We start from the raw sequence: 27,799 nt of genomic DNA, 5'->3' as shown, positions 1-27,799 counted from the left end.
AGCCCAGTACATTTTGCTGCCTGGGCCAAGGGAAAAGATGATGCTCTGTTCCTTCCAAGTACTGAAGCCAACCACACTGTCAGCTGAACCTAACTTCCAACACAGGCAATGGGACAGAATCCTCAACTACAATAAACTAGTTCCTCCCAAGGCTTTGCCAAATGACAGAACCAGCTCTGAATAACCATCCCAACGTGGATCTATTTTTAAAGGGGAGGAAGAAGATACAACACCTGAAAGACCTCTCAAATTTACTTGGAAAAGGGTTTTCTCAGTATGAGGACAAGCACGTGTCCTAGAAGGGACATGCAAAGAACTGCAAGGGGGAAAAAAAAGAACTCATTGGAACCTTGTAATGTGTTTGATGGAGGAAGTCTTCTTTCTGGTCAGGTAAAAGTTGGTTTAACTGTCACTGGGAAGAGGTTAGACATAGAACTCTCAGTATGCAAATGAAGGATAGAAGATGTGCACATCCTGATTGGTGGATGCTGGTTTAGAATTTTCAGTAAGTGAGTGTGATTGGCTTGGGCTGGAGGGGTCGGAAGAAGTGGGTGCTAGTCAGTCAGGGGCAGTCTGTGTTGGCTGATGTTTGTGGTGGACAGCCAGAATAAGAAGGCAGCAGAGGAAGATTGTTAAGGAAGATGAAAGAAGACCCCCAGAGAAAGGCAGAGTGGGTTGATGGCCACTTGAGGGCATGATGCTGGACTGCATGGGCTACTGGCTTGATTCAGCAGGCTCACATGTTCTTATGGTGGCTTAGAGTGCAGAGTTGAGGGGAGAAACTGACCCCAGTGCTAAGAAGTGAGAGGCAGTTTGGAACGCTGGTCTCTAGTGTCTGGTAGGGGAGTCAGAGGAAGATTCCACAACAGTGCAGCAAAAACAGACCTTCAGTAGGTTAGTAGGGGTTGGAATGGGGTTTCAACATGAATCCTCAGTTCATAGCTACCAGCTTTCCCTCTTTTTAAAGGGAAATTCCCTTATTCCGAATAGGATTCCTCGCAAGAAAAGGGAAAAGTTGACAGCTTTGCTTCAGTTATAGTGTTGGTGAGGCTTAACTGGGGCAGAGAAAATATAAGGGCAATAAGGTAGAAAGGTTTGAATAGGGTAACTGCTTCCTCAAAGCTGTCTGGGTTTAGTAATACTGTAGTACAGTGGTACCTCGGGTTACAGACGCTTCATGTTACAGACGCTTCAGGTTACAGACCCTGCTAACCCAGAAATAGTACCTTGGGTTAAGAACTTTGCTTCAGGATGAGAACAGAAATTGTGCGGGGGCAGCACGGTGGCAGCAGGAGGCCCCATTAGCTAAAGTGGTACCTCAGGCTAAGAACAGTTTCAGGTTAAGAATGGACTTCCAGAATGAGTTAAGTTCTTAACCCGAGGTACCACTGTAGTTTTAAAACAAGCTGTTGATATTTAAAATGAAAGTAGCAAGTTAACAAAGTGTGCACTCATTAAAAGACAGACAGTACTATAGTAAAGGAACCATAAGCTTCTGCAGTACATAATCTTGCAATAAGTAAACTCCAATATCTTTGTTAAATATAGTAACTGAATGTGACTAGTTTTATCCCACAGCTAACAAGGTTATTGGTAAATTAAGGGTGCAAAAGTTGTAAGTGATATTAAATGGTGGCAGCAGTATGGGTTTAGGAAAATCATTGGAGTGGAAGTCGGGGTTTGCTTTTATAGAATGAGTAAGGAAATATCCCCACTTCCTCCATGCCATGCCCTGATAAATTGCTTGAATACTTTCCTCAAACATCAGGCTTAGTTGCTGTGTCCAAAACAGAACACTGAACTAAGTGGTCTCATCTCATCTAGCAATACAGTTCTTATGCAAGGTAGTCTTTGAGCAGCAAACCAAGAACAGCAGCTTGGCTATTTCCTCCAGCTGCCACTCAAACCACCCCATTGAAGTTTTACAATATGCTTCCTTGAGCTTTCTACTTATGTCAACATGTGTCACTTATTCTCTTAGGGGGCTAGAGACAGATTCAATACAGAGAGGAAGCTATTTTGTCTATTTTTAATTTTTATAGAAACAACTCTCTGTAGCACATCATCAATCAATTGAACACTGATATTTAACCCTTGTCCCTCTCTGATCTCTTGGCTGCCCTGTTTCTAATAATAATAATAATAATAATAATAAATAATTTTATTTATATCCCGCCCTCCCCAGCCAAAGCTGGGCTCAGAGCGGCTAACATCCTTTCTTCTCCTCCTCCATCTGGGAAGCAAAGTTCCTCCATCTGGGAAGCTATGAGCCTGAGATGGCACAACCTCCTTCTATGAGGTGCTTGCCGTCAAAGAGCTTTGTTTCTCAGTGAGATCAGGGGATGGCGAAAACAGTAACCAGCAAGCAGGTAGAGAGTGAGCAAGGAGGGATAAGAATAAAACATTAACATTAAGTGATGTTGGTATAGAAGAGACAGATGTTGAACGACTATAGCTTAATGTTCAAGCACATGCTTTTCATGCAGAAGGTCCTTGGCTCAATCCATTTTTTGTGGTGGGCACCATCTCTCCCCCAATGTTCTGTAACAACACTTGAATTCTGAAGTATTGCGGAGATACAAAATGGTGGCCAAACTGCCAGCAAAACAACCTGCAGTGATGGGGAGAAAAACTTAGGGGAGCAGAAAGAAGATGTGTTATTCCAACTGTAAATGGTAATCCCCACTTCCCAAGAAATCGTTGGAGAATTTCTCATTCCTTGGAGAAAATTGAGGAAATGGCTCCCCAAATTTCTCTGCCCACAGACAGGGTAGAGAATTTTGAGGGGGCATTGGCACTCAGCTTCAGTTCCCATTCACTTGCCTATGGATAGGTAGACAGTGAACAAACCTGATAAGTGAGATGATCATGCCCTGGACCAGTCTTGAGTTTCCATCTTGGATGAGTGTGAGTCGCCCCCTTATTTGCCCTTTTACTGACAGTGATGATCAGTAGCGGCTCATTAACTCTGGTCAGCAACTAATCTAGGAGAAGGAAATTCTGATCACAAATTCTGTGCCCATGTCCTGCCTGCAGCATTTCCCCCCACTAGTATAACATCAACAGCTGCTCGTGCAAGAAAGTGGGAAAGATTCTATGTAAGCTTTTCTTACTTAAGTTCCATTCTTATTGCATGATATACGGCCAAAACCATTCAGCAGTCAACTGATATTCCTCATGTGGGAAGCCATAAAAATTAAGTAAAGCCTTAAATCGATAAATGGTTGGATATGAATCCATCGTAGTAACAGAGAAAGAAAGAGTAAGATCCATGGATATTTATTCCTCAGCATAATATGTTATACCTCCAGGAAGGGGATTTGTTACTTTGTTCATTCAAGCCTACATATTTCTAAAAGGGAGAATTCTGAATGTCTTTTTATTATTACCCTTTCATTGCATTTCCAGACTGAATAAAAGCACAAATGATTCTCATTGACACTTTGACCCATTATTTCCTCCTAAAGGCAATGAAGACCACAAAAAAAGTCCAGCACCTGTATCCAAGAACCCATATCTAAGTGCCTCTAAATGTGAGTACCATATTTTATATACCCCTTATGGTAAGAATATGACTATCAATATGAAACTCCTTCTCTAGCTGCCATCCATTTCACCACAATTCCATTAAGATGCATTATGTTTGCCATAGCTTGTCCTCTAAAACATGTTTTGTAAATTTGGCATCCTTACAAACATATCTCTTTACGAGAGGGGGTGATTCCTGCCTGTTTGAAGGAGGCAGTGATAAGACCGCTCCTTAAGAAACCACCCCTAGATTCTGAAAACCGAAGTAACTAGTGGCCAGTTGCTATCTTCCCTTTTGGGGGGCACTGAGTGGCTGGTCAATGTCCAGATCCTGGCACTCTTGGAGGAGGCTACTTTTCTAGATCCATTTCAATTAGGGTTTCAGCCTGGCTTTGGTACAGAAACTGCCCTGGTCGCCTTATATGATTATCTCTGTTGGGAGAGAGAGAGGGGCAATGTGTTCCTGTTAATCCTCCTTGACCTCTCAGTGGCTTTCAATGCAATCAACCACTGTATCCTCCTAGAGAGGCTATCTGAGTTGAGTTTTTGCGGCACTGCTTTGCAGTGGTTCCAGTCCTCCTTGGATGGTTGTCTTCAGCTGTTGATGCTTGGGGAATGTTTTTTGCCAAAATGTGGTCTTCAGTGTGGGGTCCCTCAGGGTTCAATTCCATCCCCCATGTTGTTTCATATCTACAGGAAGCTGCTGAGTGGAATCAGCTGGAGTTTGGGAGTGTGTTGTCAGCAATATGCTGCTGACACACAGCTCTATTTCTCATTTTTATCTGCAGGCGAGGCAGTGGACTGGTGTCTTGCCTTGGTAATGGACTGGATGAGAGCCAATAAACTGAAGCTCAATCCAGATAAGGCACTGTTAGTGGGTGGTTCCCTAGACCAGATGGATGGGAGACTGCCTGTTCTTGAGGGGGTTATACTTTTAAGGAGCATGTACATAGCTTGGGGGTGCTCCTGGAGCCATTACTGTCGCTTGGTGGCCTTGGAGTACCTTCTGGCAGCTTGGGCTGGTGGCTGAGCTATGCCCCTATCTGGCCTGGGATACCCTAACTTCTGTGGCCTATGCTCTGGTAACCTCTAGGTTGGATTACTGCAATGGGGGGCTCTTTTTCCATGTGGGGGGGCAGGAGGCCTGTCCTCTTCTCCCTGCTGCTCACTCCCTGGGCAAATGCAAAAGTGCAGGAGAACCAGCCAGATGGTGTAGGTTAAGTGGTAAACTCTAGCTGCATGCCACCCCAATCTCCAGGTGGTGCAAGATCTATCATCATGGACAGAATCATTGCCACACACGGTAAGAACAAGGATATAGTTTGAATGCTTCACTTGTAGCTTTATAAATCATTTAATGTGTCAATATAAATGGAAGCCATTAATATTGCAGTTGTTGTATAAGGGATTGTTATTTTGACTGGAGTGTAATTGGAATTAATAATATTTTGGAACACAGAAATAAAGTAAATCATCAAACCATCAAATCTATCATGTGGGGGGCACCTAAATTATATAATTTGGCATCTGAATGATTGGTATTAGTAACTGTATTATAATTTGGCATTGTTATAATGAGGCTATTATTGGATTAATGTAATTGAAAACTAATAAAAATTATTACACCCCCCCCAAGCCCTACACGGCTCAGAGCCTCAATATGCCCCTGCCACAATTCATAGTCTTAGCTTTCACCATATTGGTCCCTTCCTGCTCTTCACAGTGGCAGAGAAGAAAGGAAGATGGATGCACACACATACCATGGCACCTTGGGGATTCGAATATTTTGCATATGGGAAAGTGAGAGGAAGCTGCAGAGTAAAAACTGCCCATTGCCTCAGGGGTCACCAGTGTGCACAGGCAGGTGCACATATGTCCACATAGATTTTCCTTGGTGGCCACAGGGTCCCTTCCTCACCCACACTGAAATTAAGCTTGAAAGAAGCATTTTATTGTAGCCAAAAACTGTGCGTGCTTGGTTTCAGGGTGTTTGTAGTGCCCATGAGATTTTCTCTGGTTTACAGATGTGCCCATGGACCCGAAAATGTTGGTGACCACTGCACTACAGAATTGTGTTTTAACATCTGATGTGCTGAGTACCCACTATATTGCTCTGGGGCAAATAGCAGCCGTGCTTTTTGTAATGTTTAGTTTGGACAAAGTATAATATACTACTTGGCTTGTGCAACGGAAGCTTGAAGCAGAGGGTGCTGTATTTGCTCCCATATATTCCCAAATATTTACAGTAGAGAGTTATGTCAAAAACATGATATTGCCATTCAAGAGGTTTGTGGGCAAGCCAACCATCTACACAAAATGGCTGATGTCAGCTTGGTAGTAAATCTGTCCGCTGACATCATTGCCACTCACATCATGTAATTTGCCAGTTAACTTTGGACAACAATATAAAGGCTAAAGTCACCACACAACTTTTTAAATGATAGAATTTTAAAGTCTTTTTTGTGTGGTAGTGGAGCCCGAAGGCTGCCTTGTGATACACCTGGGTGAATTTGAGTATATTGCTGCATTCCACATGATCTCCTCTTATTTGTACTGTTGGGTTTTTCTTATGCTCAAAGCAAAGCATGGTGCGTTGAAAATGCAGCAATGTTCTTACAACAAATAGAGCAACAGAAAAGGACACCCTTTGCCTAAAGTATCTTTACTGCTGCAGAGGTAGAGCGGGATGATGAATTGAATAATGCCTTTCAAATGGCAGATATACAGTATCTGAATATGAAAAAAGCAGGCGTGCATGGGAGCATGTCACAGCAATATGTAATGCTGCTGGTTGCTCAAGGTGATGAAACAGTTTGCTGCCGTCCTTGCCACCAGTAGACTATGTCGATTCTGAGCTGGATTCATGTTTGAACTTACATTCATTAGGAGCTGAACTTCGCATGATATGATGGTTGAAGGTAAAATGCAGGGATGTGGCACTAAATTGATAGATTAGTTAGATTAACCAATGGACATCTTTTTAATTGACTACGGCTGCAATCCTAACCCCACCTACCTGGGAGTAATCCCAATTCAATTCAATGAGACTTATAAGATTGCCATTATGATTGTGCTGTAAAAAAGGAATCCTTGCTGAATTAGGCAACACATTTTAGACTGGGAAAGAGAAAGTTTATAAATGATAAAGGGTAAGATTTTCTCCCAGTTAAAGTTTTCTCCCATGTTACAAAGTTATCATTATGAGTTTGCTACTTAACTCTTATGGAGTCTGTGTTTGGAGAGGACAGGGTTAATGGAACCAGAAGGGCGGCTTAAATATCTTACTGGTCAAACTTGCCAGCCACATCCTTTCCCTAGAGAGATTGTGGCTAGTTGCCTACAGTAACTAGGAGATACCTGTTTTTTACTGAGAATGTTCTGAATGGAAGTCAGGGACATATTTCCCCCTACAGCTGATGAAATCAAGGTCTCTCTGTTCAGGTGGGAAACCTTTTTCCTATAAAGGACAATACAGGAACAAAGGGGTAGAGATGGAATTACTGGAAATCACAAGTAGGGAGAGTGCTGCAGCATCTGACTTCACTTAGGCATCTGGTTGGCCACTGTAAGAACAAGATTAGGTTCTAGATGGGCCATTGGCCTGATCCCATAGGGCTCTTCTTGAGTGCCTATGATTGTGGCTTCTTCTTGTTGTTGTTGTTTAGTCGTTCAGTCGTGTCCAACTCTTCATGACCCCATGGACCAGAGCACACCAGGCACTCCTGTCTTCCACTGCCTCCTGCAGTTTGGTCAAACTCATGCTGGTAGCTTCGAGAACACTGTCCAACCATCTTGTCCTCTGTCGTCCCCTTCTCCTTGTGCCCTCAATCTTTCCCAACATCAGGGTCTTTTCCAGGGAGTCCTCTCTTCTCATGAGGTGGCCAAAGTATTGGATTCTCAGCTTCACAATCTGTCCTTCTAGTGAGCACTCAGGGCTGATTTCCTTAAGAATGGATAGGTTTGATCTTCTTGCAGTTCATGGGACTCTCAAGAGTCTCCTCCTTCTAGTCTGGGGCTAAATTTGCAAATGGGTTGTTGAGATTCCACAAACAAGTCATTGCCAACGGTTTTTATTGTATTTTCACTTCTTAGAAATGATAAACCCAGATTAAGTTGGAGGTGGGATGCAGGCTGATGCCAAGGACATCATGTGGATGCTGCAGAGAGTGGGGGTGGGGAAGCAAGCATGAGGATCCTACAATAAACACCTGTTTGGAAGCAACCTCAGACGGAGAAGGGAGAGCAATCTTTGAGTTCTGAAAGGGGTCTTTGGGGGCTGCCTTTTGTAGGGATCTGATGTAGGGCAGTGGAACTCTATCTGAAGGAGTGTTTTAAAAATCCATCCACAAAGGTGGTGAAATGGAGCTGGTTTCTTTTTGGGGGGGGGGATGAAACAGGCAGTTGGTAAAAAGAGAGTGAGCTTTCCAACTTTTCAAGCATCCTAACTGATGTGGGTGCAACCTCTGTGGCTCCTTTTTGTGAACAGGGTCTGTGTAAAACAAAGTTGGGAAACCTGTGGTCCTTCAGATGTTGTTGGACAGCCAGTGTGGTCAAGGATGATGGAGGTTGTTTTTGTTTTTGTTTGCATCTTTCTGTCTTGGGAGACAATGGAGGAGCACATTTTTGGGGGTGAAGTCAAGCTGTTGGAAGATAACTGTAGGCACTGGCATGGGAGAGAAATGTTTTATTGCAGCTGGGTCAGATGAAGGTGTCCAGCTGTGCTGCTACAGATGCACTATGGCGTTTCTTCTCTCTGTGTTCCTTACAGAGGTCATTCTTCCTCTGGTCACTGCTATGGATGCATGACCTGACTGTCTGTCTCTAGGCATTGTGGTCATCTGCAAGGGATTCCCATACAGTGGGATTGATGTTGTCAGCCTTGATGTCATGTTTGCATACATCTTTGTAACACAGAGTTGGTTTGCCATTGCGCCTGGTGCCTGAAGCCAGCTCCCCATAGAGCACATCCTTGGAGATACTACCATCTTCCATTCTATGGAGATGACCAAGCCAGGGTAGATGTTGCTGAGACATGAATGCGAACTTGGGAGTTGTAGTCCAGTAACATTTGGACCGCCACAGGTCTCTCACCCCTGGTGTAACCAACAATGTGGAATTTCTAACAATGTATTTTGCATATCACACAAGCAACTGCTGACCATGACTGATGTAGGAGCAACTACAGAAGAGACAGCAACCAATGGGCTATGTGTAAAAAATATTTTAGGTCTGCTGAAGTCACCAGGAAAAAGAAATAGCTCTTGAATCCAAGTACTTCGTACTTAGATGGTGGCGTGAGTTCTAATAACATGGAAATACACATAAATGTTTCTGGCTCTGTAGAAATTTCTGCAATGGCAAAGAACTAGTTAATCCCTTTGATCAAAGAAATTGTTTCATGCTGTTCCCATCAAAAATACTTAATATGGTTTAAGAGGTGTTCCAGTTAATTATTAACCTCCAGGAGATAGTTGAAAAAGGTCACAATTCTAAATTTGGGATCTGTCAAGATGTCCCGAACACTGGTAGCATATGAAATAAGTGACATAATCATTTGAAAAACTAATTAATTTGCAGAGATCCAATATATGCAGCACAGGTTGTTCTTAAGATGCTCTGCACCATGGTATAAATATTTTGGACATGATACAAGCAGTCATTTGGAGTGCACTGTTAGTCAATGTGGTGCCCTCTACGTGTTGCTGGACTTATAATTCCCATCAACCCCGGCCAGCATGACCAGTGTGGTCCAACACCATACTGGAGAGCACCATACAATAATAACACATATATCTACATCAGCACCAAGGGGCAGAAGCAGTAGACAAAATAAAAAAAATCATTTATACTCATTTACCTTGAAAGTAACACTCCATCAGCTAAAGTCTGTGATACAGGAGTCTAAAATCAGTATCTGTCAAGGGCTGGACTGCAGAGGAATGGTGGGGACCGCCTCCCCCTCCTTTTCCTGAACCTTCCCGAGAACAGGAGGACAGTATAGATTTAGAACAGTGGTTTGTGGAAGGGTGCAGAGGGCAGAAGCTGGGAAATATTGGAAGAGGAACAGCAGGAAGAAGCAGCAGCACTGAGGGAGAGACATCTGACAGACTCAGTGTCCTTGGAAAGCATTCTTAACCCCCTTCTCCCAGGACCAGGTGGGCATTGAGAGTATTAGAACAGAGAGCTCAGAGGCAGGCAGCTGAGATTAACTGATCCAGGAGTGACGTTGAATAGGGGAGACATAGGGGGTGGGACTTTACTTGGAGCAATGCCTTTATTAGGGAAAGCTGCATTCCTTCGTCGCTCTCTGTGAATTATTGAATAAATTGCTTGGTAAGAATGTTTATTGTTTCTCTGATTCTGGACTGCCACCGTGGGGGGGGTCTGATTCCCCAAGACCTGACAGTAATCATTCACCGTGCACTGTAGTCTGCTGCTGACTATGTGCCCTGGTCAGCATTCTGGTGGTGCTTGTGATGGTCTTGGCAGGGCGGGTGCAGGAACTGCTGGTGAGTACCGGTACCTCCCTGTTGGGATTCACAGGATGCTGTGTAAGTAAATCTGCAGGCTTCAGTTTGCTAGTTGATACAACAGGCTGATGCAATACTTTCTGTGGAGGTGCTGGGTCAGAATGACTCAGCAGTAATGTGCTGACAGTTGATTGGCTGTCATCGGTTTAAAAGGGAAGCCTGTCCAATAGTGGTGGTGGTGTAGAGCAGTGTTTCCCAACCTTTGGCCTCCAGCTGTTTTTGGACTACAACTCCCATCATCCCAAGCTAGCAAGACCAGTGGTCAGGCATGATGGGAATTGTAGTCTGAAACAGCTGGAGACCAAAGGTTGGGAAACCCTGGTGTAGAGGAGTGTGGAGTCTTCTTTTTGCCTCAAGGTGCAGCCAGGTACTCTGTCTGATTATATGAACTGCTTCTGTAGATATTTGTAGATATTTTGGCTCACAATAAATAATACTGCACTAAAGAACCTGGGGCTCTGAGCATTCTGCTAAAGCGCCGCGAGCAATTCGTGACACTTCCCCCCCCCCTAGAAAAAAGGCACTGGTTATAACCATTTTCATTCTTAAAACTAGATGAATATTTAAGAAAGAATGATGGTACATTATGATCCAGTTGAATAGACTATCCAGGGGCCGAGAGCCCATTTGTCAGTTAAGCCTTGTCATGCCATAAAAATGAACATGGTTTAATCTCAGGTGCGTTTGTGTGTCCCCCGCCCAAATAAAGCTTTGACCCGTTTTATGAAGGCACTATCAAAATATTTGTCGATAAACATTGCCTAATGTAATTTTGTAATGGGATCGTGTTTCCTTCTGAGGATAATCAAAATAAGCTGAAAGATTCTCACTGTGGCACACAAGGACTGATGTTGTAAAACTGCTCACATATGCATAACGAAAATATTTGTATTAATCAACGACGGCAAACTTTGGCTTACGGTTTTATTCATGGTGGTGTGATCTTGGTTCCTACTGTAATTTTCTATACACAAATATAAGTTGTGAGTAAATAAGAATAATTTGTACTTGTATAGTGACTTTTTTCCTGCCCTGTATTTATAAAGTACACAGGAAGTGTTAATCATTTTTTCACCTAATACTCAGCATTTGAGCTGACATTTCTGCAGACATTACAGTGGTACCTCGGGTTAAGTACTTAATTCGTTCCGGAGGTCCGTTCTTAACCTGAAACTGTTCTTAACCTGAAGCACCACTTTAGCTAATGGGGCCTCCTTCTGCCGCCGGAGCACGATTTCTGTTCTCATCCTGAAGCAAAGTTCTTAACCTGAAGCACTATTTCTGGGTTAGCGGAGTGTGTAACCTGAAGCGTATGTAACCTGAAGCGTATGTAACCTGAGGTACCACTGTACTGGCATAAACATCATGTTTTGTGACAATGTGCTGGAATAGTGGTTGGTTGGCTGGTTCATCCTGCCCTACATATGAACCCCAGACTGGCATTTCCTATTCTAAACTCTTATTTGCTGCGGCAAATTGGGCTAGATGTGCCAAACACTGGGGACTTCCCTGCCCTTACCTTTCCTCTGCACTTTCCTGGGACCGTCCATGATTTGAGGCTCTGTGTCCTATCACCCTTTTTTTTTGCTTCAGAGTTTTCTCCATGAAAACCCGGAGGTGAAGGACATTTAGGAGGTAGTGCCTATCCACTCAGCTACAGTCCATTTTTGCCTTATTTCTGTATGGATTCCTACCACTTGGCAAGCATATTGCTAAAAAGCATTTATTGATTAAGGAAGATTCATTGGCTGATTTTTTGCACAGAAGCTTGCTTGTCCTTCCTTCCTTCCTTCCTTCCTTCCTTCCTTCCTTCCTTCCTTCCTTCCTGATTTTGAGACTCTTAAAGATGTGAGGGCCTAGGCAGGTTCCTAGCTTGCCAATTCGTTAACCCATCCCTGAAACAATATGTTCCTTCCTCCCAATCCTTTCTAACGAGGGTAGTTTCTGACACATAGGCAAACCCTGATTAGCTAAAGGTCCTGCAGACCTTAACTCAGCAAAGAACATGGCGACTATTCTAAGCCTTTTAAAGTGATTTTAATGCTGACATTTTATCTGTGGACTTCTGGATTGTTTGTAGAAGTGACCCTGCAGCGTTGAGCTTGCAGCACCCATCCTTAATGATGAGTGACTCCTTCCATACCCACTGTTCACATGAGGAAGCCTACCTGCATAAAGCTCTATGAGGGCAGGCTTCCTCAAGACCCAAAACACATGGGTAGTGGAGATGGGTCCAGGAGAAACTGCATGTCATTGGGGATGGGAATATATATAGGTGGAGGCCTGCAGACCCTCCCTACATTCTCCATCCATTTATGCAAATGTTTGAGATACCATGAGCTGGTATTACACTTGACTGCGTGCTTGATGTGTGATGGTTTGCTTAAGGCAGTTGCAGCAATCAAGTGAAATTCATTTATCCATTACTCTATACCCATCATCAATGTAAGAGAGCAGTGAAGTGTCAGTATGGAGGTGAGTTCTGCCCTGTCTGGTGCTCCTCCTACTAGATCATATGCTCCTTTTCCAGCCAGTTTCATATATGTGTTTTTTTTTAAAAAAGAAAAGTATGTGTGTGTGTGTGGGGGGGGGAATAAAGGGAATTCAAAGAGAAAGGGCAAGCAATGAAAGGGTTAAGTACACTCTTCCACCTGCCACTTGTATAATGGCTGTTTGGTGGAGTTCCAGGTTCCTTGGTTTGATCTGTTGTTAAATGTAGTTTTGGCCTCTGTCTCCACCATCATTCTCCCATTTTACTTTTTTTAAAGGATGAGCTTAAAATGACAATGACAACCATCACCATCACATTTCGTCCTTTGTCCATAAAATATAACAAATGTGAAAGTTTTCCAGAATGCTCTGTCAGCAGGGGACTGTTATATTTACCTGGCTGAAAAAGAAATACTTGTGGATTAATTATAGTCACACCTGTGTTTATATTTTCTGTAACTGAAGCTGCAGTTACTTGAACATTTGCTGCCTGACTGTGTTTTCCACTGTGTTGAAAATTTGCTAATAAAACTCTTTTGGCCCTAGGGCTGAAAGGTGTACTCTTGAAGTGTTAGTATAGTATCACAAAAGTCTCCTTTGTATAGCACTTCTGTAGAAAGATGTGTCATGCTGTCTGTGTATTCACCTGGCTACAAGCTTGCAAATTGACAAAGAATATGCTTTATTTGACTCCAACCATTATAACTCCATGGAACTTCCAAAACATTATCTTTACCTAGCAAGAGTCAATAGCCATCTCCACTCATGGGAAAAAGTGCAAGCAATTTGGCTACAGTAGGGTATCTTGGATAGTTCTTTGTCCTGATATTTGTGTTATTTCCAAAACTTAGGCCATCCCAATTTTCCTTCATTAAAGCCCTTGTCCACTGCGGTACATTCATTCTTCCGCTGTGAGAGTTAAGTGCAGATGCCACTATCTAGCTTAAAGCAGCAGACATGAATCTTAGCAAATAATAAATGGCTCTGTTACGGACTTGACTTTCTCAGGCTGATTGTTTTAGATCTGTGCTTTCCCCAAGAGAATTAATTGAATCCTTTGGCAAAAAAACAACAAAGTGCCCTGTTTATTATGGCATGTGCTTTTGTGGGTGAAATTCTATTTCATCAGATATGTCATACTCAAGACCATGAAAGTGGATGCCATAATATATATGATTACCGGTAGGTTGGATCCAGATTTCAATTTATGGAAGGAACCGAGAACCAGCAGAGGCTCTGGGAAACGTGTGTATGTAGGTAATTTCTGCCAATTTTTCCTGCAGTCTCCAGTACCATCTCTGACACTGTTCCAAATAGTCCCCACGACCCATTGGAGCAGCTTGAGGGTGTACAGAGCACTACAGGGGAAAGGGGAAACCAGTAAAAGTCACCTCTTCCCTTCATCTGGTGGAGCATCCTATGGGTGAACTTCCACCCTTGAGTAGTCTGCTTCCAATCCACTGTCATTAAGGCGCCATAAGAGTCTTTGTTGGTTTTTCTGCATAGGAACAGAGGAAGCTGCCTTGTAGTGTGTCAGGCCAATGGCCTACCTAGATCAGTGTTGTCTACACTGACTGGGAGTGACTCTCTAGGGTTCTTTCTCAGCCCAACCTGGATATGCTGGGAACTGAACTCAGGACCATCTGAATCCAATCCAGATGCCCTACTAGCCCTTCCAGCGTAAACAAGCTAAGAGCCCATCAATCGGAGAAGAATGCTTATGATTAAAAGTTTTGGCAAAAAGTGCTGGCAGTCCCTCTGTCAGATGACAAAAGCTACGTTTTAGTTGCAAGGTAAGAAAATCAGGAGAAAACGAAAAAAATCCAATGTCATTTAGTATGTGTGTTACAAGCATTGTTGTCATGAAGGGATGAGAGATGAAAAACGTCTGTGAAATCTCTGTATTCCTTAGAGCATATCATAAGAACTGGAAAGTTATAACTGAGAGGGTGTTCATACATGAATCTGTAAGAGGATCTGGAGATGACTAGCAACAGTACAGTGGTACCTCAGGTTAAGTACTTAATTCGTTCTGGAGGTCTGTACTTAACTTGAAACTGTTCTTAACCTGAAGCACCACTTTAGCTAATGGGGCCTCCTGCTGCCGCCGTGCCGCCGGAGCACGATTTCTGTTCTCATCCTGAAGCAAAGTTCTTAACCTGAAGCACTATTTCTGGGTTAGCAGAGTGTGTAACCTGAAGCGTCTGTAAGCTGAAGCGTATGTAACCCGAGGTACCACTGTATTAGACTCAAAAATCAACCAGAGATGAAGTCTCTTGGGCATTATGCTAGAGCAGGGGGAGACAATGCGGTGTCTTCAGCTGTTCTTGGTCTAAAATGCAATAAATTAATTACACAAATTTGATCCATCAAAGTTGGCACATGTGAGAATTTCAAAATGCAGTGATGCAGATTCTAACTGATAAGCAATGAGCAGATCACACAGCTGCTTTTTATTATATCTGTAATACGCATGTTCTCGAAGCTACAAACATGAGTCTGTCCAAACTGCGGGAGGCAGTGAAAGACAGAGGTGCCTGGCGTGCTCTGGTCCATGGGGTCACGAAGAGTCGGACACGACTAAACGCCTAAACAACAACAACAACAATACGCATGCACTTGCCAACGTTCTAGTTCGGGAGTTATCAAAAAAATTTTCCTCCCATGGGCCACTTGCAAATGTGTTGATGGCATTGGCAGAGCACTTAGTAAGTTTTCTGCTTGTAGTAGCAATCAAAACATTTTTGTGCTAGATGCTGTATGACTTTAAATTGTCTTTTTGTTCCTTCTTTTATTCCTTATATTGCATTTCATTGTATTGCTATATGCATTCCATGGAATTCAAATTGTAATACAATAAAATATAATCTGAGCAATAAAAAAAGCAATAAGATACAGTTCTGAAGAAATATGAATATGTAATCTGGACCTTATGGACCACTGGTGACCACAGTTTGGGAACCACTGTTCTAGATGGTTCCATGCATTGGAACGAGTGGGCTGTAGCCTACAAAAGCTTATTCCATACAAACCATGTTCTAATATTTCAAGATGTACAAGTCTATAAAACAATCCTGAGATGCAGGTGGCGCTGTAGTCTAAACCACCAAGCCTCTTGGGCTTGCCAATCAGGAGGTTGGCGGTTTGAATCCACACAACAGGGTGCCAGCTCCCGCCTACCTAGCAGTTTGAAAGCACGCCAGTGCAAGTAGATAAAGAGGTACCACTGTGGCGGGAAGGTAAATGACGTTTCCGTGCACTCTGGTTTCCGTCACGGTGTCCCATTGCACCAGAAGTGGTTTAGTCATGCTGGCCACATGACCTAGAAAGCTGTCTGTGAACAAACACCAGCTCCATTGGCCTGAAAGTGAGATGAGCGCTGCAACCCCATAGTCGTCTTAACCATCCAGGGTTCCTTTACCTTTTTACCTTTACTTCCCACTCAATTCTTTGAGATTTATTCCCATGTTCTTTAAATTCTGCACCGTGGGAAGCACTTTTCTGTGGGTTCTGTGCATCAGTCCCATGATGCAAGATTTAAAAGGCTCAGCCCACATGCGTGAGCCTGATGGCTTGGGTCTTTCCATTAGAATCAGCACTCTGGTGAAAGAAGCATGCAGCTTCTATGGAAAAGACCCTTCTGATCAACCTTGCCAATGTGGTCGTAGGGCTTGAACAGTGACACTAAAGCTGAGAGATGAATCCATCTAAAAGGACCTTCCATGGCATGAATGTAGCATTTACAAGGGCAACCAACATGGTGCTTCCAGGTGTTGCGACTGCAATTCATAGCATCCCTTACCATTGCCCATGCTGGCTGGGACTGATGGAAACTGTAATCTGTAACACCTGGAGGGACCATGCTGGCTACCACTGATTTAAAGATTTCTTAATAGTGCAAGCCGATGCATGTCTACACAGAAGTAAGCCTCACTAACTTCGGTAGAGGACTGCATTCAAGCACAGCTTCCTGCGAGAAATGCAGTTTGCAAAACTGGACTGCTCTCGCCTGGCAGTGAGAACTTGGCAAATGCTGGACTGTCTGCTGTCAGACAATTACTAGGATAATCCGAAAGAGAATTGCACTACGCTCTTTACGGCCAGCCTAGATATTGTCTTGTGTTCAGTAGTTTTCAGCTCTCTGGTTTTACTGCTTATAGTCTCCTTCAGCTTCAACATTCCATTTTGACAATAGGCAACCAATGGATGGCTTACTAATAAAAAGTTGTTTCCATATTCCACATTTTATTATGGCAATGCAGAGTTTTTACAGTAAAACTCCTCAGTCTTGACTGATAAGAATGCAGCCTTGCATTTTTAATAGCCTTATTACACAGATAAGAAAAACTAATCCAGCAGAGGGAGTCAGAATGCTATTCCATTTTGTCCTTCTATATGGAGAAACAATAGGTTGCTCGGCTGAACCAAAGGAAAGGATTTTCATGAACATTTTAATCAGCATTTCAATTTGTTTTCAAGTATAACTGCAAAGGGAGGACAAAAGTGTTGCCTTATGCAGAATAGGTTTCAGAGGCCCATGATTAGATAGGATCACTCATGTGACCAGTCCAGGAAGCACTTCCTCACTCTAAATGGGCTTTGTTCCATTGAATGATTGTAAGCACATAGCCAAAGCTCATTGGTTACACAGTGTGATGATATTCATTGTCATTCATTACATGATCCCTGATTGTTTGGGATAAGTCTAGGAGGGAGAAAGTATCCCTACCCTGGGGGGAAAATGACATAGCAGCAGCATATAGTAGAAATGACACTGAATACGTGTTGTTGATTTTTTAAGTGAACATTTGTACATTTGAGAAATTTGGGAAGAGAAGCCCATTTCCTCCAGAAAACTTGGAAACATGAATCAAAGTTGTCAGACACTTGGCACAGACCAAATGGCTATTCTTAATTGCGCTTCCATTTTGTATATTATTAGATCCCACCCCCATTCAACCATCAACTTAAGTCTGTGCAATCCATCTTAAAAACCAGCAATGGGTTTACTTAGCACAAGCTAAGCAAACTACAGGAAGGCCTCAGTTTATGAGTGGTCTCTAAATACAATTTTTAATACTTAATTTTAAGTTTGACATTATTGTGTTGTTGCACTTTAAAAGTTTTGATATATGCCAAGTAAGATATTATAATGCATTTTCATAGAAAGGTATTTCACATGCAGATTTTGCATGTAAATTATGTAGGCTAATTACAAGATATATATTTTAGTTAATTTTTAGTTGCACACTTGTCTCAGTATCACTATATGCGAATACAAGAGTTTACTGTTTCTATTTTCATGATCCTTTCTGTTAGAATACAGTGGTACTTTGGGTTAAGAACTTAATTCATTCTGGAGCTCCGTTCTTAACCTGAAACTGTTCTTAACCTGAGGTACCACTTTAGCTAATGGGGCCTCCCGCTGCCACCGCGCAATTTTTGTTCTCATCCTGAAGCAAAGTTCTTAACCCGAGGTACTATTTCTGGGTCAGCGGAGTCTGTAACCTGAAGCGTCTGTAACCTGAAGCGTCTGTAACCCGAGGTACCACTGTAGTACATTCGCTTGGTAATGTTGCTGGGTTGTTAAAGTAGGCATAGTTTAGGGCCTCAGCATATTTTAATCTGGCCCTGTTTAAGATTGTAGACATCATGTTGTGCTTTCTCTCTACCTTCTTTGCACACCATGTTTTATTTAACATTCCACCTGAAGACCTTCTGCAGAACTGGAAGGCTTCCGCTTGACTTTATGACCTTCTGATATTTCCTTTTAAAAATATTACCCTGCTATGCTGCATGCTTTTATTTCTCTAGCCAGATCTCTCCATAAACAGCGGGATTTGGGTGAGTAGCAGACGTTCCATGCCTGCCATTGTTTTGAACATGCTCAATAGCTTTGTGGCATATGCTGGAACTAAAGGATGCTTCACACATGTATGTGTTAATGAACCATCACAGAGCAAATGCCAATTCATGTATCACTTCACATCTCCTCAAATGCTATGTTGTTCAGCATATTTGTCTGTGAGCTATCAAGTGTTCGTTAGTAAATTAAGTCATGAATATGCATGTTTGAAGTGACCCAGAGACAGAAGCTTTCATATTTAGCGGGCTCAGGTTTTGGAGACCATTCATTTCCCCCCACCTTTCTTTGTGCTCAAATGACTCTGATTTGTCATAGGCTGTAATGCCAGGGGGATCTTAGATTTTAATTATATATTATATGTGCATTCAAGAGTGATGTTTTCTAGTGAAAAGAAGATTTGGGAGGGGATGATTTGGAGCAGAGAAATGCCCTCCAGAGAGTCTCCACTCCACCTCCCTCCAAAGCTGATTTTCTCCAGGAAATGCAGCTGTTGGTGTTTTGTCTGTCTGTCTGTCTGTCTGTCTGTCATGTAACTTGTAGTTCTACCATTGGGTAATGGGCAGGATCTAAAAGTGTGAAATGCAACAGTGAAATTCACCTATCATCCTAGGTCCAAATCAAGCATTCTAATAGTTGAAATATATATAAATAAGGGGTGATATTTCAGTATTGCTAGCTTTGATTACATTTCTTAGCATTTTTGAAAACCAGCTTTCATCAAAACAGAACAAAACAGAATGCTGAACCTTCTGTGAGGTCAGAACTGTGTGTCATTATCAGCAGGAAATATATGAATTCTGTGTAGAAAATTACAATTAGGTGTCAGAAATATACTGGAACGCCCCCCCTTTACAAAATAAGCCAGTATAGACTGTTTCAAGCTTGCAAAAGTTTTGCACTCGCAGAGAAACTCTACATCTGTCTAGGGTCTACAGATATTGACATTTATGTGAATTTTGACCATTGTTTTCACCAAGCATAAACTGATTTATCTAAAGGGGAAGCAAAACAACAGTAAAAAACATTGAATAGTTAGAAAGGATTTTTTTATAAAAGGAATAAGACAGTGGTACCTCAGGTTAAGAACTTAATTTGTTCTGGAGGTCTGTTCTTAACCTGAAACTGTTCTTAACCTGAGGTACTAATTAGCTAATGGGGCCTCCTGCTGCTGCTCTGCTGCTGCCAAGCGATTTCTGTTCTCATCCTGAAGCAAAGTTCTTAACCCAAGGTACTATTTCTGGGTTAGTGGAGTCTGTAACCTGAAGCGTATGTAACCTGAAGTGTCTGCAACCCGAGGTACCACTGTAAAGAGAATAATTGAGTATCAGCTTCATTGTGAAGCTTTTTGCATAACATTCCTCTCCACTTTGTGCAAAGAACTCTAAGATAGCTCTGTAGCCTTGCAGAATATAAGCGGGGGCGAGATCTCAAAGTCTGTCCCCTGGCAGATTGTGAACTCAGGCCTTTTAACTAGGAAAGGAAAGAGAAAGTCAAGCTTTGCAGATAAGCTCTGTGTGTGGGCAGGGAAAGAGATGATGCAAGACAGAACAATGAATTTAAATGCAGCAAGGCAGCAGCTATTGAAATCTAGTAAATAAGGTGAAGGTAGAAATTGCATTTCTCCTCCTCTTTCTTGCCTGCACCACAAAGAGAGAACAGAACCCTTGTTGGGGTGGAATCTGGAACTTGTCTTCCCATGTCTTCCAGGGATTTTCCTTCAATATTTCTACCACCAAGAGTTGAGGAAAACACACAAAATAGTTGCCCACTTCCAGCATGGCTGGACATAGGATGAGGGGTAAGGATAGGCGAATCTGACAGTTTTTCTCAGTTTATTATTCCCCCCCCCCTTAAATTCAGTTCTCGACATTTCCACATTGGTTTGACTTTTATTTTTATTTTTTAAAGACCTTTTGAAAATTCATCAGCATTTAGTGTGAATTTTCCCCAATACATACATGTTTTTGTATGACATTTTACCTAACATGCACATTTTTGCCAAGCTATTTTCCCTAATGAATTTTTTAATGTTATTTTCACCAATTATACCCTAACATAGGCATTGCTTTACACATTACTTGGTTGGAGAATTACATTGCAAAATTCAGAGAAGTGTGAATTGCAAAGGATGGCTCTGTTTCGGTTTCCATGTTTTTTACACCGTTCCTGAAAGACCTACATAGGCTCCCAGTATGTTTCCGAGCACAATTCAGTGTTGGTGCTGACCTTTAAAGCCCAAAAAGGCCTTGGCCCAGTATACCTGAAGGAAAGTCTCCACCCCATCGTTCAGCCCGGACATTGAGGTCCAGCTCCGAGGGCCTTCTGGCGGTTCCCTCACTGCGAGAAGTGAGGTTACAGGGAACCAGGCAGAGGGCCTTCTCGGTAGTGGCGCCCGCCCTGTGGAATGCCCTCCCATCAGATGCCAAGGAAATAATCAACTACCTGACTTTTAGAAGACATCTGAAGGCAGCCCTGTTTAGGGAACTTTTTAATGTTTGATTCTATTTTTAATATTCTGGGAGCTACCCAGGGTGGCTGTGGAAACCCTGCCAGATGGGCAGGGTATAAATTATTATTATTATTATTATTATTATTATTATTATTATTAATTAGAAAGCAAAGTATGAAAAAGATAGATTCACCTTTAAATGCAAATGCAATCAAATGTCTCCCCTATCTCTAATTAGGAGTGATTTTTTAATTTTTTTTTTTGCTTTTCAGATTAGGAAGCAAAGACCAACTTGTGAGTTAGTTTTCCAGTCTTCTAAATCTGGAAAATGGGAGGGTTTTTTGTTTTAAAAATCAATACTAACGTCAAACAATTTATAGCACCCCTTTTTGCAATCATGGCACTCAAAGTATGTTCACAGTACACATAGATCCAACACAATTCAAATCAGTACGTTACAAAAATGAGGAAATCATCAAAACCAGCAAGTCATGGAACACTTTCAATAATCAATACCACATTCAGTGCCTAAGAATTCATTACACCAGAACAAGCAGCAACACTTTAATGACAGCATTAAATAGAAAGTCACAATTCATTTTCTTATTTAGTCATGGCCAACGTTGTATAATAATGGTACTATATATTAGATCAATTATTTGCTTTCTTGAATTTTTTTTTCTCTTTAAAAAATATTGCTGTGGCTTGACAGGAGAGAGGAATTGCATATATGCTCAAGGAGCAAGGGATTTTGGAGAGGGTAGTGTTAGGGTTAGCCTGGCAGAGAAGGTGTGGTACACTCTTGCTAACTCCTTGCTGACTAGAGCAGCAATTGTGCCCCCAAAGAGGGCTTTAAATCAGGCGTTTAAGCAAACAGGGATGCGATTCTATATTCATTCACTTGGCATCAAGCCTCATTCACCTAAATGGGACTTACCTCTGAATAGGTATGTCTAGAACAGGGGTGACCAGCTCTCAAGAGACTGTGATCTACTTTCAGAATGAAAATCTGGCAGTGATCTACCCCTACTTTTGGGTGGTTCAGCTCAAAGTTGTTGAGCTTTTTTAGGGAGGAGAGAAGCCCCATTTTGGGGGGGGGGTTAAGAGAAAATCTTGGGGTGTTCTGCTTTTGAGGGGGTTAGAGGCAAGGGTCAAAGGGATAAGGTCACTCACAAAAAAATCGCTATGGGTCAAAACTCTGTCTTCCCTTCCAGAGATCATACATCAATGGAGGGTGGGGAGAGGGGCCGGGGCAGGAGTCAGTTTTAGCGACGCTAAGGAAAGGGAGCTGGAGATCGACTGTGATTTACCAAAACCTCACGGGGATCTACCAGTAGATCGCGATCGACCTGTTGGACATCCCTGGTATAGAACAATAACAACAGGCGGCTTCCAACAAATTGAAACACAATACAGCATCATACATTAAAAACTTCCCTGAACAGGGCTGCCTTCGGATAGTGCTGAAAGTGACTTGTATCTAAATGTTTCATTGCAATCAGGGATTTTTCCCCCAGCCGACACTGAATTCCAGCAGCTCTCAGGTAGGCACCATCGCCATTGTAAGAGAATGAGGGAGGCGTTTGTGGCGATGTTGCTGGATATCACAAGTGGCAATTGCACATACGTTCTCCTTGCAGGCTTCCCATAGGTATCTGGTTGGTCACAGTGAGAATAGAATGTGGACTGCATGATCCAGCAGAGCTTTACTTACGTTCTTAATACAGTGGTACCTCAGGTTACAGACGCTTCAGGTTACAGACTCCGCTAACCCAGAAATAGTACCTCGGGTTAAGAACTTTGCTTCAGGATGAGAACAGAAATCGTGCTCCGGCGGTGTGGCAGCAGCAGGAGGCCCCATTAGCTAAAGTGGTACCTCAGGTTAAGAACAATTTCAGGTTAAGAATGGACCTCTGGAATGAATTAAGTTCTTAACCCGAGGTACCACTGTATATGTTACACTGCTATTTCTGTACCCATGGAGATCACATTCACATTAAGAAGCTACAGTGGTACCTTGATTTACGAACTTAATCCGTTCCGGAAGTCCATTCTTAAACCAAAACTGTTCTTAAACCGAGGTGCACTTTCCCTAATGAGGCCTCCCGCCGCTGGTGCCCTTCCACCGTTTGGATTCCGTTCTTAGACCGAGGTAAAGTTCTCAAACCAAGACACTATTTACTGTTTTGCAGTGTTTGTAAGCCAAATCGTTCTTAAACCGGACTGTTCTTAAACCGAGGTACCACTGTACTGGTAAATGCCATAAAAGGAAGTGAGGATGCCTAGGATAGTACAAAGCAATATTTATTAAAGGACCTCAAACACATTTTGAACCTCAGCTCCTTCTCAGGGGACTGACTTAAAAAGTTTATTGATGTGCTCTAGTTTATCCACATTAAACAGAGCACTCATTATCTCAGTCTCTATCTGTGCTGGATCTGAAATAATTTTTACATATTAAGTAATTTTTAACTTTGTATATATATGGAGTTGTTTTTAATTGCTTTCATATATGGAATTGTTTTTCCATGAAATCGCTTTGAGCTACTTTATGGGAAGTGGTTCACAACTGGAATTGGATAAATAAATAAACGTAAGAACAAAAACACAGTTTGATCATGGTCTTGTAAAATCTCAAAAGAGTATTCTTTAGGCAGAAAGCATACGATTTTCTATGTCCATCTTATCTGTTCCCAGAGAAAAAAAAAGAGATGGTTAATGTGTAAGTTAAGCTACTTTGCACACATTTATATTGATTTCACTGGGAATAAGATCAGCCCTTATAATTATTCTCCATTATTTCTCTGGGCTTGTGTAGTATCCTACGCTTACAAGCCTTCAGGGCATGCTGAAAGGCTTACATTTTATTTCTAGCTTATGTGTATATAGGCATTGTTAGAGCTGGCACTGGGACCCTAGGAGATTCATTTGTCATTTATCTCTTTGTATTGAGATTTGCTTGCAGTTATTGAAGGTTCTCCTTGGTTAGGTTTTTCTCAGTGTATTTTTTAATATGAGTCCTGACAGTTGCCTTTTTTTTTTTTTTGTAAATGTAGTGAAATTGTAAACAGACAATATTTAATGAAGTGTATCTCTGTGGATATTTGTAACTAGTTCAGTTACTACATGTAAGCCCTGGTGAACTCAAATGAAGTAGTCTAACAGCATGATCTTATGTACATTTACTTAGAAATAACTCGCATTGTATTCAGCAGAGCTTATTTCTGAGTAAATATACATAGTTGCTGTAAGAAGTTTGACTAAAAAAGGCTTGGGTAGGACAAGTCACAGTTTAGGACTGGAAGGAAAATGATGGTATTTTCCTTCAGCTTGTGTAATATCAGAAGTGTTGTTCCGTTTAAACTTGCATTATTGTATAACATAAACATTGACAGCAGGACTCCATGACGGCATTTTAGACTTGATTTATTTATTTGTTAAATTTATATACCACCCTATACCCACAGGTCTCAGGGTAGTTCACAAGTTAGAATTTCTGCTCCTCCATCTCTTTGCCAAACCCATTCTCATAAATATAGCTACAATAAATTAATCTTGGGTATTCTTAGGATGGATCCTCATTGACAGATATGGAAATGGAAGGTCAGGATCTATCACTTCTATAGCTCTCTACTGACATCTGTAATTAAGGACAGAAATATATGTGCCCCTATACAGCGGACTGTGGGACGCGGGTGGCGCTGTGGGTTAAACCACAGAGCCTAGGACTTGCCGATCAGAAGGTCGGCGGTTCGAATCCCCGCGACGGGGTGAGCTTCCATTGCTTGGTCCCTGCTCCTGCCAACCTAGCAGTTCGAAAGCACGTCAAAGTTCAAGTAGATAAATAGGTACCACTCCGGCGGGAAGGTAAACGGCATTTCCGTGTGCTGCTCTGGTTCGCCAGAAGCGGCTTGGTTATGCTGGCCACATGACCTGGAAGCTGTACGCCGGCTCCCTCAGCCAATAAAGTGAGATGAGCGCCACAATCCCAGAGTCGGCCACAACTGGACCTAATGGTCAGGGGTCCCTTTACCTTTACCTTATACAGAGGACTAGAGCAGGCAGAGACAGCAAGCCTTAAGCTAGATTTCCTTGAGGGACCGAGACTCTTGCCACCAAAGTCCTCATGCTCTCCACTGTCTGGTCACAAATGGACAGTGAATTCCCACCTGGTGGGAATGAGCAAGAAGATGGTGAAATGCTTTGCTCTGTCCCAGGCCAGTGGGCTGCCCCTTTAGAGGTCTTGTCTCTCAGATAGGGGCTGGAGCCTGGGGCAGGTAGTCAGGCCAAGACTCTAAGCCTCTTTATCTGCTCTCAGAACTCTCCCTGGGCCACACCAACCAGTGGCCCTGCTTCACACCCCAGCTATTTTTGCTGGGCTGGAATGTGCCCTTGATATTTGATAATGCCTCATGGTTGTTTGGATGGAAAATGTGTGTGTGTGTGTGTGTGTGTGTGTGTGTAAACTAACCTACTGAACATGGCTTAAATTTACAGTTGCCTACATTTGGTTTGGGCCCTGGCCACCATTGGTATATGGCCTTGGAAGGCTTCCCAAGGGGGGAATGACCTTTGGAATATGCTTCCTCACCCTTGAGATGAGGATTTGGTGACGCTCCAGAATGTCAGCATGGAGCTGTCCAAGGTTCTGTTGCCTCATTTTGTCCCTCTCTGCCTGGCCAGTCAGCCAATTGGCTGGTTGTTGATTGATGGATTAATTCACAGCTGCCATTCTTTGTCACACTCTCTGGCTGGGTCTGGGCTCCCTCAAAACCACCACTGTGCGCTTCCACTAGGAATTAAGACAGAATTAACAGTGGACTCGATGGATCAAGGTTTGACTTGGTGTAAAGCAGGCTAACAAAAGGCAAAAATTAAACGGACATTTTTACAGATGTAATTGACAGTGAACAGGAATTCAGGGGTGTATGCATGAGGGTGGGGCGAATCAGTTGCTGGATACACCCTCCCAAAAAAGGGAACAAGCTAACAGCAGCTTGTTTATCAGGGGTGTGTGGTGGGCGCATAAATCAGTGGTATGAGGTACAGTAGCTGAAACTTGAATTCATATGGTAGTGCTTCACAGCAGCTCTTAAAATTTTTTTTTTAAAAAAAATAGTGAGTGAAAGCATGCATTCATTCATGTCACTGTTCTAAACAAAGTATTTGAAGGAACATAAAACACCCAACATTAAAAAAAATATGAAGATACTAAACAGTAGTATGAAAAACTGTTGGACCAAATGGCAGTATTTTCTCTGTGGTTATGTAATCTTGAAGAAACTTGTGAACATTTGCTGTAAAACAGACTCTGCCTGAAAGGGTTTCATTTCACACCTCTTGCAATTAAATGCAGATGGTGCTAACCTTTGCAGAAGGCTAACAAAAAGACATGTTCTGATACAATAAAAATCAGCCAAACATTTTTCCAGCTAATGTAAATGAAGCGATTGTCTAAGCTGCAAATTACTTTTGCAATACTGTAACACTTTTGATTTGGAATCTTTAGTATGGAGGAAAAAAATCAGAAAAAACTATCCAAATAAAACGACTAAAGTCTTCTTGGTTCCACATAGTTCTTTCATATTTCAGTCAGCATAATAGATGTGCCTGAAGGGGAAGCCAAAACTCTTGAGAATAAACTGAACTGAACATATGTTTTGGTGCAAGGCCAAAAAACAAGCTGGTAACCATGGTACCAGGGCTGGACGACCAACTTTGATGTAGTTCTGCTGCACTGAATCCAGACTATCCCCAGCCCCAATCCTAGTTTAGGGATTGTTTTGGTGCAATATTGAAAGCAATAGAATCTGTATCCACCTATATTCAGATTATCTTTAAATACTGCACTCTTTCTGTGAAATATTCCAATCAATCCCGTTTTACAATCAGTCTAAGATAAACAGACATGCAGATGTTGTTTTTAAATGAAGGGAATGGCATTTGTATCTTTTTTACATCAGGAAGCTTAGCAAGACATATAACTGAGTTAAAGGAAGTATTTAAAATCATGGCCACAGTTGTTACTGTCCTCTGGGTACACTATTGTATGTAGAGATGGTGAAAAGCCAATTCATTTCCAAAGACTGAGCTTAGTATTTCCCTGTAATGTCTTTATGTTTAAGGTAATCAAACAAGTAATGAGGGAGGACGTCCACCACATTACATCTATGAGTGCAGTGCATTTTTCTGAGCTATCCATGCTTCATTTGAAATCTTAATAAAGTAAACACCTGTCTAGCGTTGGAATGCTCCTACACTTAACATCAAATCCTGAAATTTCACTTGCATTTGTAATTGTTTTCTGTGGTAGACCATCCACCCTGAATTAAAATAGTTCCAAACCCCTTCTCTTGATTTCTGCTTTCATTGCAGTCAGGTTTCTTCCACGGGAAAAAAAAGCTTCAAAGAAAACTTAAGGATGAATTAAAGATCGAAGGGTTCCCCCACACTTCTTCAAACTGGTATCGTCTGAGCGGCTGGCAAACCAATATAAGAAGTTGATAATATAAAGAATACACTGCACAGAGTCTCCCCCACTCATCAAGTCCATACAGTCCTTTGAGCAGACACTCAGTTTGTGTGCTGAAGAAATAATGAGAGCCCCCTTCCCCCCCCCAGCTTCTACCATGAACAATACATTTCGTCTGAAATGGGCACTCCACGCAAACTTTTGATTTGACTGGCTTCACTCTAGGCTCTAAAATCACATCAGTAGACGTGAGAGGAAAAGCAAGCAAAAGGTCCTTTTGGTCTATGTGAGCAACTTGTCTAGCCCAACAAAGTATCTGGAGGCACCTACCCCCCCTGCCCCCCGCTTTACTTGACCCTTCTGAGCCTGCTAACATGAACCAACCTAAGCTCTATTTTCATCTTCCTGCCATGTCGGCATTACAAATGTGTACATTATTTCTCATTCTGGCGAGAGTGACCCCT

At 42.2% G+C, this 27,799-nt stretch overlaps 1 long non-coding RNA gene across 2 annotated transcripts in view; it reads left to right on the top strand.

The window, feature by feature from the left end:
* The first annotated feature begins 569 nt into the window (after positions 1–569).
* Positions 570–27,799, top strand: part of LOC128420781 (uncharacterized) — a 167,827-nt gene continuing 140,597 nt past the window's right edge. The window contains exons 1-2 of one of the 2 annotated variants that reach the window (XR_008332121.1): positions 570–670; positions 3,468–3,533. This is a non-coding gene — a long non-coding RNA (uncharacterized LOC128420781). Of the gene's footprint in view, positions 895–3,467; positions 3,534–27,799 lie in introns of both variants that reach the window. The other variant, XR_008332122.1, reaches the window with a different exon arrangement.

Source organism: Podarcis raffonei, chromosome 9, assembly GCF_027172205.1.
Source record: "Podarcis raffonei isolate rPodRaf1 chromosome 9, rPodRaf1.pri, whole genome shotgun sequence".
In the NCBI taxonomy this organism is placed as follows: Eukaryota; Metazoa; Chordata; class Lepidosauria; order Squamata; family Lacertidae; genus Podarcis; species Podarcis raffonei.
Note: the sequence above shows the minus strand (reverse complement) of the source record. Positions and strands in the feature narration are given on the sequence as shown.